The sequence below is a fragment of the Maylandia zebra genome, linkage group LG13, assembly GCF_041146795.1.
Source record: "Maylandia zebra isolate NMK-2024a linkage group LG13, Mzebra_GT3a, whole genome shotgun sequence".
Lineage (NCBI taxonomy): Eukaryota > Metazoa > Chordata > Actinopteri > Cichliformes > Cichlidae > Maylandia > Maylandia zebra.
The window spans coordinates 22,695,712-22,704,014 of NC_135179.1; the positions used below are offsets into that span (position 1 = coordinate 22,695,712).

At 43.8% G+C, this 8,303-nt stretch overlaps 1 long non-coding RNA gene across 1 annotated transcript; it reads left to right on the plus strand.

The window, feature by feature from the left end:
- Positions 1–7,162: 7,162 nt before the first annotated feature.
- LOC143421702 (uncharacterized) lies at positions 7,163–7,688 on the plus strand. Its single transcript, XR_013101262.1, has 2 exons — positions 7,163–7,431; positions 7,521–7,688. It is a non-coding gene; the product is annotated as an uncharacterized LOC143421702 (long non-coding RNA).
- Positions 7,689–8,303: the final 615 nt, after the last annotated feature.

An 8,303-nucleotide genomic window follows, 5' to 3' on the forward strand; every position in this document is an offset into this window, starting at 1 on the left:
TGCAAAGGTTGCTTTTGCGGAGACAATAAGATGTCGGAACAGCTGCGGAAGAGACAGAAACCAAATTCAAAATATGAACAATCACACAGAGACACACTTAAAAGAAACGTATTCATTGTGACAATTGTGAGGGAGAAAAAGATGCAAATGTGTGTTTTTTTATCTTGTGATTCACATAATACTGTAGATACATGTTTGCTGTTCGCTGTTTATTGTTAGCTGTTTACTGTTAGCTTGTCATTTCACAGCGTCATCCATCATGTTAATGTCTCAGCAAAAACACTTCCATTCACTTCCAGTGAGTTATGCTTTTTTTTTTGTGAGCTTTCTCTGTTTCCGTTGAGTTTTCTTCAACTTCCAATGTGTTTTGTGTGCTTTTGTAGGTTTACACTCTCTGAGTCTTTCTTGTTAAATTATAGGTTTGGGACAGGACCCACTTTTGTGGTGTCTTACATGAAAGCCGGAAACACAAATCTTGCACGCAACCAACTAGTATTCACAATTTATGCAATCTATCTATGTATCAAGCCAAAAATACGAAAATTACAATAATATGTTTACTATTAGTTGCTCTTTTTTGAGAGGGTGAAGGCATAGCAGGGTGCTGTGTAGGTTTAATTCAAAACATGTTGGAAGTATCCAAGTCCAGGCAGCCTCCTGTAGCCCCCAGCTGGCGGCTTCCCCTCTCCTCCCCCCTGCTCTGGCTGGTCCCATCGGCATCATGGACTGAGAGAGTGGCAAAAGAGAGAGAGAGTTGGCAAACTCTGTGGCCTATGTGCCAACACCAAGCCCCAACACTCCAGTGCCTGCCTCAGCAACAATCTCTGCTACAGCATTTAGAACAGGAGGTAATGGGCCACAACATATCCTGACGCTGCATTTATTCCGATAATGTAGGCACATTTGAATGCAAGAGATCAACATCCCTTTCTGTCTTTTTCCAAATTTCAAAATACTCCTGTACTAAAGCTCCAAGAGACGATTGCCCTCGGGTCTATACGAGTTTTAGCTGAAACAGCACCTGAAAACCTCAGGTGCCATGTTTACAGTCAAGCAGAGAAAGTAAAGAGATATTATAAAAAGGACGGAGCCTCCAAGAGTGGACCAAGATGTGGCAAAAGCATGGAATGCGCATCAAGCAGTTAAGTAATTCGGTTTTACTCCCATTATATAATGGGCAGTAGTTGTGCAATAAAGTAAGATATACTGTATAATTGGAAGTGCAGCTTAATTAGAATAACTGGTGCCATATTTTTAGGGATTTACTGTATATTACAAATGAAGTGCAGCATCTTAAGAGTGTAAGATGAGTTCAGCATTCCCAGATGAGATGAGGATAAGAGACTAGCAGTAAGAATGAAGAAACACCAGAGGCCATCTGCATGTGTTATTAAACTGCCCATCGCCTGGCACTAAATCCCAGCAGTGGGAAAGAATCCAGCAATCAAAGCACATATGGCCAACAACCGGTGCTTGAATTATCCTTCAAATGTAGGTTAATGAATTCAGGAACAGACTGACAGTCATGAACATCATATCTTTAACAACCTGACAGACACACCTGCCAATCTGTGGTGGGGCTCTCTGCATGTGGGGGTGGGTATTATGGGTGAAGAGGGGGTGGGATCGATTAGCACCTCAGAAGCAGAGTCTGTTGGGTGACAGCACCGCCAGAGATGCTGGGAGACTCAGGGCCAGTCCATTCATCAGAGACCTCCTAGAGCTAATGAAACACGCCGAGAGAGTGATTAAGACACAGACACCTACTACAGCAGGGCGGTGTGCCTAATGCATTAATCACAGCTTTTGTCTGCGGGTATCTGAACCGTTTCTGTTGCTTTGTGCGAATGTGTGCCAACACGGGTGATGTACACAAACTGAATGTGGTGCATTTGTGCATACAGACACGCCCACAGAGCGGTGGTTATGTTCGGATACAATGTTAGACTAATAGCTGCAATGCATGTTCTTCCTGTGTTTGCCCATGTATGTGCAACTTGATCTATCTTTGTAGCTCTTTCAATTAAAATCGCTCTTTTCAAAGTTTGCATAGATACAAGAAGCCAGTCCTCTTCTCATTATTACATTTTTGGTGTTGATTAATTGGACCTGTACGATAATGAGCAAATGCCCAAAACTAAAAATGTGTTCCATCCTGGAAGGGACCGTCCTGTCTGCTCAGCAAATGGATAATATAATGCAGATGGTACAAGTGTGATAATTTGTTTTTGTAAGAGACTTTTCTGCAGCTGATTACTCATTGCAGTCTGGTCATACATAAGTTTGTCTCATGAACTTGGCTGTTAGGAGCTCCTGCGTCTTTCTTTTTGTTTTTTTCTGAGAAGTCCAAGACAGTGCTGCCATATTAAGCCTATGCTACGAACTCGTTAGATGACATCCAAACACCATCTGGGGTGTCACCGTGAGAGAGAGAGTGAGAGAGGGTGCATATTGTTTATGACAGAGCCAAGATGAGGTTTTAATACCCGGTTTTATTGCTTAACAAATGAAGACAGTCTGAAGGTGATTATTTATATCTATTAATTAAGTTAATCAAGATGACAGGATTTGCTTCTGTCTTCCCTGTTGCTAATTACATTGTGTTTGTGTGTACAGCACAGGGCCGGTGCCATAAATACAGATGTCATCTGTGCGCCGGCATTGCTAGGGATTAAGCTCTGTTTGCACGCGCATGTTTGTATGCAGGTGTGTAAACATAATTCGTGTTGCCAATAAATGGTAAATTTGCATACACTTCGCATATATAACATGCAAAAACCTATTTTATTCTTCTTACTTTGCACGGCAGCAGCTTTTGCATACAGGTATAGGGTACAAATGAAATACGTGTAATCCCTAGAAATGAAAAGGACTTTATCTCTCATTGTGTTTTTGTCCGGAGCAGCCCAGGTCGACCTGCTGAGTGAGCAAACCCACCCTCTCCACTCTTTCTCCTTCTCTTCTTCATACTTGTTTCTGTTGCTGCAAATGGGACAGCAACCAAGGGGTCTGCACTACAAGCAGCAGATTAAAGGATTACCATTAATTAGATGTCAGGGACAGAGAGGGGCTTTGCCTGTCTTGGCCATGATACAATATCTGTTAATCTGCTCCGCTCCTGGATAAAAAGAAATCAGTCCATTGGCAGAAAAAATAGGAAAAGAGGGATGGGGCCAGGAAAGAATTGAAAACAAGAACAAAGAGGCAAAGGCACCGAGAGGTGGGTTTAGAGACTGGAGGATGGATGAAAGGGGCAGGGGAAAAAAAGGAAAACTACTCACGGCCCACTCGAGTGTACATTGAGCTTTTCGTATAGAAAGAAAAGCAGCTGGAGATAATAGGATGCATAAGGATGTGAGAGACCAAAAGGAGGTAACAAAGAGCTAATAGCCGGCTGATCTATAGAGAAACAAGGGGCTAAAGAGAGAGGTGAAGTGACTGAGGCCCGAGAAAAGAGCAGCCGCTCCAGAGAAAAATAAAAATAAAACAAGCTACTTTTTTTAAAGATATCTGCTCAGACAAGGTTGGGCAAACATCTCCCCCCTTTAGACATCTGTCAGCTTTGACCTGCACCACTGCATCTGTATTATTTTCCACCACCCCCCTTAAAAAAAATGATAAAAAAAAAATGACTGCACAGCTGCACTTCAAAGATATAGTGCTCCTTAGTCCACACGTGTCATTCGTAATTAAAGACTTGCTCAGATGGATAGCAGGTAAGTCAGGTGACTGACAGATGACTGTTCTGAGTTTGATAAGGCGCTGGTCCATAATAGAAGTCCTGACCCTCATTTTTAGTGCCGTTAACCCAAGGCAGACTGCCTGTGTTGACTTCATCTTTCTTTGACAGCGAGTTTGATTCTGTGCCCGAGGCTAGGTGAGGACAAGCTATCGGGGTCCTGCTAAACACCCGCTTACTGCCCGGCTGATAACACTCAGCCTGTGGGCATGCTGGTTTGGGGTACCGTCTCCCCTTGTCTGGACAGATCACCCTCAGTGAGCCTGCAGATGAGTGAGGCTTATCAGTGGTGCATGTACGTACACGAAGATAATATTGCTCACAGGAAATATAGATATATATACCTATAAGCAAACTGAGGTTGATCCTAAAATATATAACTATGGGTTTTCTGTTGAGGTAGTAGAACGCCTGAAGGCAAATACAGGAGCGCAATTTTTAAAAAAATTTTTGCAGCAGTAAGTAGGACCTAATGTAAATTTGAGTTGTGAGGGGGGTAATTGATGGAGAAGGGTTGGGACATCATTTTCTTTTGGTCAGGCGTAGGGCATTCCCTCTATTTGAGTAAAGGGACTGTGGGCGCCCCCGTGAGCCCCACTCTGCTGAGACTCTAATTACTTTGGGGACCTGGAGAATTCAAAGGATTTAGATACGGGGGGAAAAGAATTTCTAATTTACTGCACCACTTGATGTTTGTCTTCATTTGTGGTATGACTTGCGCTTTGGAAAGCAAACAGACACAAACTGCGCCTTTATCAGGAACTGCTTCCTGATAAAAGGGAAACAGTATTCGACCGCTGTCACTGCGGTGTTTATCCCCAGGGTGTGTGTGTGTATGTGTGTGTGTGGATATTAATCTCCTGGACAAACACACTGTAACTTCACCCCCTCTTTCTGCTAGAGCTATCTTCATCGCACAAGGCTCAGCACCCTTGCCTGTCTGGCCGCTGACATTTCTGCTCATGCTGTGGAGCCACCACCCTAAAAACCATTTTTTCACCTGGAATAAATGACCTCAGAAGTTTCCAAAAAGAAAAAAAAAACAGTTGAATTTTACTTCTTAATTGTGTCATATCTCATGCTGCTGCACAGACATTTACACAGGTGTGTGAAAAATTCAATAATCGGTTTGCAGTCAGGGGCGAGCCGTGCATAAGAACCTGGAGTTAATATCTTTGAGTCCTAAAGACGTCCGTGGTCCACTAGGCAGATGATTTGGTTACATGCAAATCTTCTTTTCATTCCGAGAGCTTTGTATAATTAGAATATGGTAATCAAATTCAAATACTAAGAGAAAAAGAAAGCATTAAAAAAATATTCATTTTCATTTTTCATTAGTTTGCGGCGTAGATTACATTCTCGCCTGATTGAGAACAGTCCTCTGTGGACTGTGAAAGGTGCTGTCTGAACAGGCTTTCTTGACAACAGACGTTCTGAAGCATGAGAATCAGAAACAAGTTTTGGTTATGAGGTCAACTAACAGTAATTACTTAGCAGGTTGGTCAATTAACACCCCCACTTCCCCCCCCCCCCACTCACACACTTGTTTAAATTTGCATGGACATGTTTATTTTGTGCCTTTATATAGTGAATCAGAAAGGTGTTAATTTCATGCCTTTTCTGCGAGCGAGTCAGTGTGCGTTAGAGAAACAGACTGCATGCACAACATTAGTGTATCAGACAAAAGGACCTGTGTGTGTGTGTTTATTACTTATTCAGCATGACGCGCTTTGGAATTATGAGGCCACAAAGGCAGTAAAAGCTTAATTTGAGAGGTTACACTGTTCCCGACCGAAAGCTATAAGAAAGCTCAATGGTGAAATGAGGATTTAATAAAAAAATATATATTCCCAGTGATTCAGTTGTCATCAGTTGAGAGCACCCCTACGCATATGCACAGACCCGTGACCAATAAAACGAGAGTGAGAGAAAATGGGTGGTAAACTTTCCATCATCTCCATTCTTTCTTATTAACAGGGGGATATTTTGCTCTCGCTCTGAGTGGCAGAGACCAGTAAAGCCACGGTGTTTTACGGCCTCCCAGCTCGCTGTTGACAAAGATTGGGCACCAGAGGGCCTTGCAGGAAAGTCACAAAGTCATGGAGGACAGAGAGTGGGGGTTTGCAAAGTGAGTCTTCACTTGACAGAATCTTATGTTATTAATGGTTTAAGGCATTAACGTCACACTTTCAAACTTTAATTGAGCAACCAGTGAGCGAGATATCAAACAGGAAGGCTCTCTAGGGTGACATATGTTGTGCGTGTGTGTTTGGCAGAGTGTGCCCGTGTCTGTTTTTGTATGTGTGTTTTTGTGTGTGCTCCTCACCTGTGTGGGAGTGTGATAGACAGAATGAGACCTCTCAGCAGAAGGTTCTGGGGAGACAATCAATACTCCTCACCGAGCTGCGTGGCTACAGCCCTCTCTCATTATGTGCCACAAGGGAGGCTGCTGCTGAGTCTGGCTGAGCAAGAGCCAAGGGAGTATGGACACATTCATAGAAGCCCCCTGACGTAGGCTATTGCTACCTTTTTCACGATACGTGACAGGATAATGAGTCTACAGCACCCCTCGAAACATCTCTCGTGGGTGCACTTTCCTTGTGTATCTTTTCTATGAAGGACTGTTAGTGTATTCTTTTTTTCTTCAGATTCACCAAGAAGTCCATTCAAAGGCACCTCTATTTTAGATGCAATGATGTCCAAAATCAAGAGAGGCTATTTGTGGATATGCTGCACCTAACTCAGGGGGAGAAAAATGAGCAGAAAATGATACCTACAGCATACCGTGACATTGGAAGAAAAAAAAAAAACCTCTCTGCAAACAATGTGGCTCCTATTATCTGCAAATAACCACAATCCCGAAGGTGCTTTTGGATTAAATATAACTGCGAAAATAATGGGCATATTTTAAAATTTGATAATGCAACAAAATCCTTCTGGGCACCAGTTTCTTGGACCAAGACTGTGGGACAGTTCTGACGAGCTGCATCCCATCCCCATCCATTTCTATGCAGGCTGCCAGTAAGCTGTGCCAAAGTGCTGATATCCCTCATTAGAAAAGCAGAATCTAGGAAAGAGTCCAACTCATTCCTGCCCACACTGTCACAATGATGGCACAGGGTCTCCACAGGAGATTTGAAGGTCAACAAGAAAAACAGGTTGTAACAGATATAGAATTGCGGCCAGTGGAAACCCAGCCATTTAAGTAGAGTAGGGCTGCTGAGGAGGGAGATTAGGGAGAGTGAAGTCGTGTTCTCCCATGCTTGTTAACGTTAACTGAATTCGACTGTACAAGGAAATGGGCACGTTGATGGAGGTTGTTATTTATGCATGTGGATCCAAGTGTCACGGACACAGTTCCAGGGATTCGGGGTCCGTGAGCAGTGTGGACTACTATTGTAGTTATTATTATTATTATTATTATTATCATTATTGTGGTTGTTGTTATTATGGTTGTGTCTGCTGTCCTGTTTTTCCGTGTTGGTGTACTGTCAGGTGTTTAGGGGTGTGTGCTTGTGTATGTGAGGGTGCGGTCGTGGCAGGCACTTTTAGGCCTGGTGGGTGTGGCCCTGCCAGCTGACCGGTCCCACCCAGGAATCCACACACACCTGGCGCCGATCAAGCCTCGTCAGAGGAGCTTCAAAACAGTGTGGCTGAGAGCTCCTCGACGCTGGATCGTTGAGTGACTTCCCGTCAGTCTTAAGTGTATTGTGCAAGGTTAGTGCAAGTCTACTGTTAGGTTTTGTACTCACGGCTGCCTTTGGTATGCGTGTTTCCTCAGGAGGAATTGTGGCGACCAGGAGGCAGCACACGGAGAGTACACAGGGAACGGAGACAGAGCACGGAGCACGGGATAAAGGAGAAGACACGGAACGGGAGTTGGGATCGCACGGGGGGATTTATTGTTGTTCGGATTGTCACCACTGTAAATAAACACTGTTGCACTGTAGAGTCCTGCATTTTGGGTCCTCCTTTCCCCACATCCCCACGGTCTGCCAGCGAGACCGTGACACCAAGTGAAGTATCTGTGATTTCCATGCCAACAGTCAATTTATTTTATTTACAGATTAGGGGGGAAAATGCAGCTATTCTAACAAGTCATTCATTATCTGTTGATACCCAGGATTTATCCAGTGAGCCCACAAAAGACAACATTTATCCAGCCCTAAGGGCAGAGCCTGAGGGGTGGGGGCTTGGCTCTAAGCCTACAGGAATAGAGAGTTAACACAGGTCAAATCCCATCTTTCATATCCTCAGGCAAAACATGCATCCTCGTGTTCAGCAATTCCACACTGGCAACTCATTTTTAAAAATTCTGATACTTATCACCATATTTTCCTCTGTTGGACTTGGCATACGTGCCACACTTGAGTCTTATTTAAAAGCTCTGTCCCACCTGTGCTCCTTTGTTAAAGCTCAGGGGTGCAGCAGGTATTGCGATGGGCTTTCGGCACCAGACAGGGCACGGGATTACACCATCACTAGATTAAACCACTGGCATCACCTGCTGGGAATTCTAACAATTATCAGCCTTGCACTCCAGGGATGTGGGACTGATGTGGGG